Genomic DNA, 8743 nt, shown 5'->3' with positions numbered 1-8743 from the left:
AGGGGCTGCAGCTCCATGCAACAAAGGCAACTTTTCTTCAGCAAGCCCTCATGTGTAACGGAAAAAAATGAAAACAGATGCAAATGCACCCTGAAAAACAGTACAGCAGTCAAAACGGTTTCATTTTTATGAGTATTAAATTGCCCCAAGGTTTACAAAGGGGAAGAACACACACTTTTTTACTATTACTCCCTTTTTTACTATTGTTTTCTTGCATTCAGCAGTGCTTTAATTGTGGTCCACTTTGCTACACATTGTACAGGGACAAAAAAAATTGGTCCTGCCAAGATCTCTCTTTTGTGCAATCCTCCCTACTTTCAGGAGGTGAGGGATTTCCAAAAGCATTATTCCAAAATCTGGTCAGTCCTTCACTGGCCTCTGCCAGTGGAGAACGAAATGAGGAACTGCCTGTCCAGCGTGGCAGTGTCATGCACGTTCCCAGCAAGCAGCATCTTCCCTAACCCCGGCTGTTAGGCTGCCTAAGCAAGCTGACAGTTCCCTCTGTAGGCAGCAGAGAGGTAGAGACATTTCAAGCAATTATTTACTCTAAGAGGGTTGTTTTCTTGGAAACCCATAGGTGGAGATGCCCTTCTCTTTCCACCAAACCCAAATGCAATAAAAAAAACCATGCAGCAGCATCTTTGGCTCCCTCTGACGTGGGTGGAGTTGAAAAGAGTCCATGGGAAAGCAGGAGGGAAGTCACGGGGAGCCAGAGCCCAGCTGCCACGTGAGGAAGGGCTGCAGGCTGATGCCTCTGGCCTTTGGCAGCCCTCTTCCGTGGAGGCTGAAGGCTCCCTCAGCTTCTGCCAAAGGCTAAGGGGGAGCACTGCTGGGCGGGATACAGCCCAGCCACTGCATGTACCTTGTAGAGAAAGAAAGCAAAGTGGCCAGCCCCTACGGAAGGTAAATATCTGGGTGCTGTAGTACGTGTCGGGTTAGTACTTAGTTTGTAACGTTTTCATATGTGTCGCAGAAATGTTCCTCTCCTATCCCGCTGCCCAGAACCACCAAGAAAACTGAGTCAGAAACTTGACCACTGCCTCTGCCTCGGCATTAACCTGTCACCCATTAGGCACAAGCTGCCAGCAGGAAATTAGACACCTGCCTTAATCTTGTTTTTGCAGTCATTAAAGCGTTGGGATAGCATGTCTGCCAAACCCCTATTAATAAACCACCTTTTTGTCTGTTGCGGAGTTACGGCAAGAAAAAATGCTGTTTCACCTCTACCATCCGTCATCCGTGCTTGCAGATCCCCAGGACTGACTCTGACAGATTTCTTTCCTGCACCATCCCCTAATCTACTGAGATTTGTGCAGCACTCATAGGAGGAGGAAGAATACCAAAATCAGTGGGCTCGTCACATAAGTAAGGGTTAGCAGAAAGTACATGTTTTCAGCTGTACCATGATGGCCTGGCTACACACAACCTATCACCCTGAGATGAGCAGGGTGCGGAAAGAAGAGAGAGAGGGAGAAAAATATTAATTTTGAGAAAACAATAAGCTTTATGGCACAGTTTATATCCCAGTGTGTCACAGCAGAGATGCTCTGTGGACATCTTCACAGGCTTCTACTTTACAAAACCTAATACAGCTGCCGGAGGGAAGCAGAAGGGAGTAATAAAATGAAAATAAAGCAAACTTCCTTCTTCTATCCTTTTAACTCTCTTCACTTACGCAACTTTTTACAAAGGAGGGGAAAAATATTGTGTTTGCCATCTGTTTATTAAATCCCTCTTAAATTTTATACAGCACAGCCTCTGTGAATCTCAAAGCATGTTACAAAAGATGTTATTAGCATAATCCCCCTTTAACAGATGGAGTAACTGAGAAAGTTGCAGTGGTTTGTTGACACTCATCCAGCAGCACCAGGGAGAATTGCTTCGTCACCCTGAGTCAGGCCAGCGCTGCACGGGTTAGGCCGAGAGCTGCCGTTTGTTTCTCAGTCTCAGACGAGAGTCAAGTCTTACTTGATTTACATTCAAGTCATTGCCCCTGTTGGACATGCAAAATAAAATTTCCAAGGGAAGGGATTTATGAGTACCCAAACGTTTTTATCAAAGGTCATGTCTGTATTTCTTTAAATTAGCTCAAGTTCCAGTGACTGTTGCATTTCCACTGACCCTCCAAAAAAAAAATGCTGTGACTTGGCCAGTGAATCTAATTTAACTGAGGACATAAAGATGCAGGACATTTAAATACTAACAGAAGAGCTTTCCTCTTCAGTTCTGTGATTCTGTGATTCAAGTTTGTTTTATTTTAAATTAGGCTAATACAAACTAAGGAAACTGTTGTTTCATACAAATATTTTTCATACAAATATTCTTAGCAATTTATTGACTAAAGAGTGTATTTCTATTGAATTTCCTAAGCATTCCCCTGCAAGAAAAGCTCCCCAGATGTCTTTCATAAAAATCTCTAAGCAAAAGCTGGGAGGCTGGAGGTGCTCAGACATTTATGTTGAAAGGAGATCCCTGAACTCTCTACAGATTTCTCAGAGGTGTTTACTGGGATGGACATCCCACAAAGCCCCGACTTATACCTCTGCCTTCTGTGTTTCTACCTTCGAACACTAAAGAAAAGGTGAGCCCATGGGGTGCTAAAATATGTAGGAGAAGATAGGGCAATCTATCAGATTTCCAGATTGAAAAGGAAAAATAGTGATTATATTAGCAAAGGTATGCAGAACTTCAAATTGCTAGCATAATACCTAAAAATGAACCCTGAGATGCCTGATGGGGTGATCTCTCATTATTTTCTTAATAAAAGTTCTCATCTGTCCTATACCAGGTTGGTGTATGGGGGATGTTAGCATCAAAGCTGCACATACAGAGAGTGAGCAAAGAGAATGGGCCAGGCAAACCCAAGCATAATGCAGACAAAACCACTCCTGAGATGTACAACACTAATGAAATTTTTTTAAAAAAATAAATAAACTTTCATAGTGGTTAGCAAGTCTGTTGGTATACAAAACACCTGAATGTAGGGAATGGTTTGACTGACCGTGCTGGCAAGGAGGCTGTGCTGCAGAGGCTGCAGGCCGATAATTATTATCACATTGTCTCTTTTCTAACAAGGAAGATAAATGCTAGGCATCAGCCATGAATGATGTGTGTGACCACTGGAGGTCACTTTTCGTTTAGAAATCCTCAGCTTTCGAGGCCTTTGGCAGCAACAAAGAATATCCAAAAGAAGAAAGGAGCACAGCTGGAGTTTGTAAGTTTGTCCATAAAAACTCATTGGAAAATATTTATTGCATTTGAGGATATGTTGCAGATCAGAAGAGCTTCAGAGGATACTAGCACATTACTATCATGAAACAGCTATTCTCACAAAAAAATCCATACTGTGGAGTTTTGCAATGTGAATACTTTGGCCTGAAAGACAATGATATTAAACAAATTAATTAAAACAATAACTATAGGGTTGGGTTAGAATGAAAAAGAACATATTTTCTTCCTTTGTGCCTATGCAGACAGGTTACTGCACTTTTCATGAAACTGGCTCAATATTTACAAGAACAAAGAAAATATTTAAACTATTCACCTGATTCAGGAATCAAATACTGCGCACATCTACCACTTAGCCCAAAAGCTCCAAGGTTCAAGTATTTTCCCCTGAAGAAATAAAGAAAGAGCAAAGAAAAGTAGCAATCCTGTCCTCATCCCTTCTATTCCCTATGCTTGTTGGGCAAAAGAAAAATTGGTTGTACATTAGAGCAGTACATTTTAGTTGTGAGGCCACAAAATAAGCATTGCTCTGGGATCAGAACAAGGCTCTCACAAAATTCAGAAGACAAAAAGGAAAAAAAAATAAAGCTGAGGAGGCAAGAGAATACAGGCACTAAATAAATCTATCTTTCCAGTTTTTTCTTCTTGGCCTTTCGGAAGGGAGGATGCAGAATTGTTGTGAGGGGGCATGTCTCTATTGCCTGGTAACAGCACCTGTAATATAGAGCCTGCTCTGTTCAAGTAAACGATTGCTCTTTTGTGCTGTGGTCTGTGGTTTGGATGATGGATGTCCTGGCACACTGTAAAGATAAAAATCACAGCTTGCCACAAGCTGAAGATTCAGGGAGCTGTAACTTCTAAGTGGTGCTCTTGAGGGAGAAACAAGCCCCCGACGCCTGTTCCTGAGTGCCCTGGCAGCACCGCAGGATTCTTCATGACACTGAAACATCATCTTCCCAAAGGCCTCATTAAAAATACATATTTTCGAAAATTTTGATTTGCTGTATTTTCTACTTCAGTTGCTAAAACCTAAATTAACGTATGCACACAGAAATCCTGCCTGGGAGGTAGTTTGAGAGCCCTGCAGGACACGGTGCATGGAGAGCTTGAGAACAGTGGTGAAGGTGCAATAGACAGCACGGGCTTTAGCTTGAGCGATCCAGATCACAGGTTGAGTGCCTGAGATACAGATTCAGGAACTGCTTTTTCTTTCCACACAAACATATATAATTCCTCAGAAAAACAGTGGCAGATTTTCCTGTGAGGGTGGCTACTGATACCAAAATTCCTTTGATGAATCCAGGCTTTTAATATTTCCTTTTTTCAAATAAAAATGATCAAGCAGTAGGAGCATCTATGCCTTTAACTCATCCCCAAAGCTGACTGGGCAGCTGATGTTTCCCTGATTGTGCAGGTTAAAACTGTTTTTCACAGGAGGAGCCCATCTGCCTCTGAAATTCCTCAAATTAAGAGGATGCACTTACAAGAGAAGGCCATATAAATTTTGCTCCCTGGAAATGCTTAGTTCTGTAGTTTTTCAGCCACATCGTGCATTTTTGCTGTTTTCTTTTCCACTCACTAAGCAGATGAGTCCAAAAGTTCAGACCTTTGCAGTAAAATGTTCCCTTCTCTTCTTGCAGCTGCCTTACTGCAGGAGCAAGCTTCCACTCTCACCTCCACACCTGTCTGTAGTCCTCCACATAAGCAGCTCCACTCACAATTTCTTAATTATTTCAGCTCTGTGAAAGTGATGACATCCACAAGACAGTTTGCTCCCAAGTTGGTAGCAAGAAACAAATATGTACCATAGCCTTTAAAAATCACACATTTTAAGGCAGCCCTGGTTCTTGGAGACATTTTTGTGCTTTCACCCTGTTTGAATTATGTTTTTCTCATTTCCTCCACCTTTAGAAGTGTTTTGCACTTGCAGCAGAGAACTTGGTGTAGGTTTTCCTCAGCCATTCAGCCAGGGCTGCACCTTTAAATGGTGGGAAGTTTTGCTGCAAGGGAGAGTCATCTGTCACAGATCACTCCAAGGAGAACTGGAAACGGGGAGGTTAACACTCTGTTTGCATTTATGGCAACCTAAGATCAATTAGTGTTATTAAAGCATTACTCATCCTGCAAAGAAAGAAGCCTTGTGGCAGTGTAGGCGACAGGAACTGGAAGGCAAGGCAGCTGATAACCTTCATAGTGTTATACTGCCCTCACAGCCTTTGGTCCTCATGTATTGAGCTGAACTTTCATGTCTATAATAAGACAGGGCAATCTCTCTGAGACATGATCTCCAGATACAGAGGGACTGCTGACCTCCAGCAATCTGCTCCGAAGAAAGTGCAGAAGGATCCAGTCTTCAGTCAGCTCCCAGAGAGATACTCTAGGCACTGCAGAGAAGAGTGCACAGTCTGGATTCAATTTACTGTTTGTTTTTCTGTCGGTGGGAAGGCAGCACATGTGCTTGATGCTGAAGGAAAGCAGATCAGCAGAGAGAACATTATTTACCCTTATTTCCTCTTGCAAGAATACATCCTTCATCCCCTGAAATGGGAGCAAGGGTCTGCAAACAGGTCTGCCACTACAGACATGCCTGGGATGGCATGAAGACAAGCTCCTGCTGCTGGAAAGCCTGAGTTCTGCTCAGGGCCAGAAAGGCCACTGGTTTTTTTCGGGCCTTTGAGTGCAGTAATCTGCCTATAACACCAAAGCCGAGTAAGAAACAGAATTATCATGTTTAAGCAAATAAATTTTCCCTTTGTAGGCACCCCTTTCCCTGTAGCTGCCTCTCACTGATGAAGCCCACCTCCCTCAGCACCTGAGCCTTGCTCCAAAGCCCCTGGTGCTTTGGGACATGCCGCCTCCCAGCATCTTCCCCAGCCCACCACCAGCGCTGCTCCAGGGCTCAGCTTCCCTTGGAGAAGGCTACAGCCTTGGAGAAACAAGGGCATTTTATCAGTCACTCAGTGTTTGACCTGAGACTAGCTGGAGAGGCACAGAAACTTGCCCTTGAGGAGCTGACCAGCCCCTCTGCCCAGGCTGCATCAACCGGCAGCAGATGGCAACTGCTGCGATGCTTTGCATTTCTAGAAGGCTTCTCCTGAAGGATCTCAAAAGACAATATAAGCCTCAGGTTAAATTAACCTAAAAAAATTAGGTTTTCACAGATGCTCAGCCCTTGCAGCTCAGGTGAAGTTTGCTGAAGTCCCTCTGAGCATGAAGGTCTCAAGCTGGGACTTCATGACAGAGCTCCCTACAACAGATGGAAATTCTGGAAAATAAAACCTGACATTGCCCAAGGCTGTATGGGAAGTTTGTGTTTGATACAAGAATTTGTGTAGATCTTTGTGTCCTTTGTGCTTTGACAGGCCCATCTCTGCTCTAAAATTTGGTGATATTGAAGGTTAGGTGAGTACTTTCAATGTGCTTCCTAGATATTTCTGTAATTAAACATGAACAGCAGTGACAGCATCTGTTAGCATATCTACATACGCCATGCTATCTCATTAGTTACCAGGTACAAAACCATCCCTGTGGGCTCTCCCTGGAAAGCACGCAGCTCTACACCTGACATGGTTTCCCCAAAACAGCCTCACACCGTCCTCCACTTGACAAGACAGCTGCCCGCCCCAGAGCACAGAGATTTCAAGCACACCCTTCAGAACAAAATAAACAACCCCTGACTGAACTGATGAAACCACAAAAAAAAAAAAAAAAAAAAAAAAAAAAAAGCTGAATCCAAACAAGTTAATCACAGGAATAAAGGACCTTCCCCGTGCTCCCGCCACATGCCCCCCATGTACGCTTCCTGGTCACAAAATGGATGGTCAGGTTTCTGTGCCCAGCACACACCCATCCTGACCCCAGCACCCCGTCACTGCAGTTGTTATGCACAGCCTGGTCTTGATGTTTTGGTGCTGTGTAGTCACAAGCCACAGCGGTTACATTCAGAGTCACCACCCAGCCTCTCTCTGCGACACCTCAGAAGGCTTCTTGAGCTGCTGCAAAGGCCCTTGAGGGTCCCCTGTGACTGTCAAGAGCTTTCCCAAGCTGACTTCCCCTCATTCAGCCACCAAGTGTTGGCTCAGAAAACAGCTGACACCCATGGTGGCTACGTTACCACCCTGCAGAGATTTTACTGTTCCTTCATGCTTTGGGACACATGAGAGCAGCAGGTTTTGGAGGTGACCTCAGAGACAAGCCCTCTCTTCAGGCCCGTGCTCCAGCCCAGTGCCAGCGCTGCGCTACTGCTGAGGTTGGGATGCGTTCCTCACTGGTAACGCACGGCCCAGCCTGTCAGATGCCTGCAGACACCATCCCTGTCTGCAGGCCGGTAGTCTGTCACAGAGGGTTTGTCACCAGCAGGAAGAGGGGACTGGGAAAGGGCCCACCTTGTCAGGACGCTGGCAGCACACCACTGTCTTGATTCATTCCTCCGTCCCCACCAGGCCGTTTCCCTGAGGTGGACTCACTGCCTTCTGTTCTTCATGGACTTCTCATCTTGCCAGGCACCACTCCCTCCCACTTTTGCAGGGATATTGCCTATATGTGTTTGCAGGGGGCAGAGACGGACTATGGGTCTGCTCTTCCCAAAGCTGACCAGATCTGTGAAAAGAAGCTCTCCCCAGCACCAGAGTTAGCACTACAACATGTATAAGCCTCTCCCGATTTAGATACGGGCTGAACTGGTGCAAACATAGGCTAAAGGAATCCACCTTTGCATTATAAATACAAAGCTGTGGCAATGGACTACAACATTAAAGAGAATATATAATTATCTTACTTTCACAGGAGGTCTAGAAAGGCAGATACACAGGAATAAAACAGCTGATGTAGTCCAGCTGCAACCTGGGCTGCAGGTTGTGCTGCTCCAGCAGCATCCTCTGTTCCTAAGAGTCCCATTTCCAACCACACAGCTTAGTCACAATTTTCTACTGAAACTTCATGTACTGACACATTGCCAGTCACTGGTCAAATAAATAAATAAATAAATAAATAAATGAGTGAACTGGTTATGCAGGTTTTTAAGGTAACTTTTTTCCTTCTGCTTAATCTGTTGTGCAATTACCATAAAGCTGTCTTCCTTACTATCTTTCTATTTCAAGTCTAAATTACAGCACCACCATCCGTACCATGATACATTGGCTTCTTTCAGTGATGCATAATTTCTTTGCCTGTGGTTCGTTTCACGTATCTTTTCCTTTATTCCTCTAATAAAGAGAGAAGTGTACAATCACGTTCAATACCCTCAGGGAAAGGAAATTCCTGTATAAAATCATTTTTGTGTCGTCCTCTTACAATGCCATGGTAAATCAGAGGAAGTGCTTTGAGGCCTAGATGCTTATAAAACAACATTTTTGCTTCTGGAAGCATGTAATGTTTTAATAGCACGTTACATTTCAACATTTAATCTGAGGGCTCATATGTTTACCTTTACATATCTAGGAAATATTTTTATTGAAGAACTCTTTATTATGAGCTTTTAAAACTCTCCAATATAGGTATTCAGTCCTCATCTTCA

This window comes from Anser brachyrhynchus (genome assembly GCF_964034855.1).
Source record: "Anser brachyrhynchus genome assembly, chromosome: 3".
Lineage (NCBI taxonomy): Eukaryota > Metazoa > Chordata > Aves > Anseriformes > Anatidae > Anser > Anser brachyrhynchus.
The sequence above is the reverse complement of the archived record's forward strand: the minus strand, read 5'-3'. Positions refer to the sequence as shown.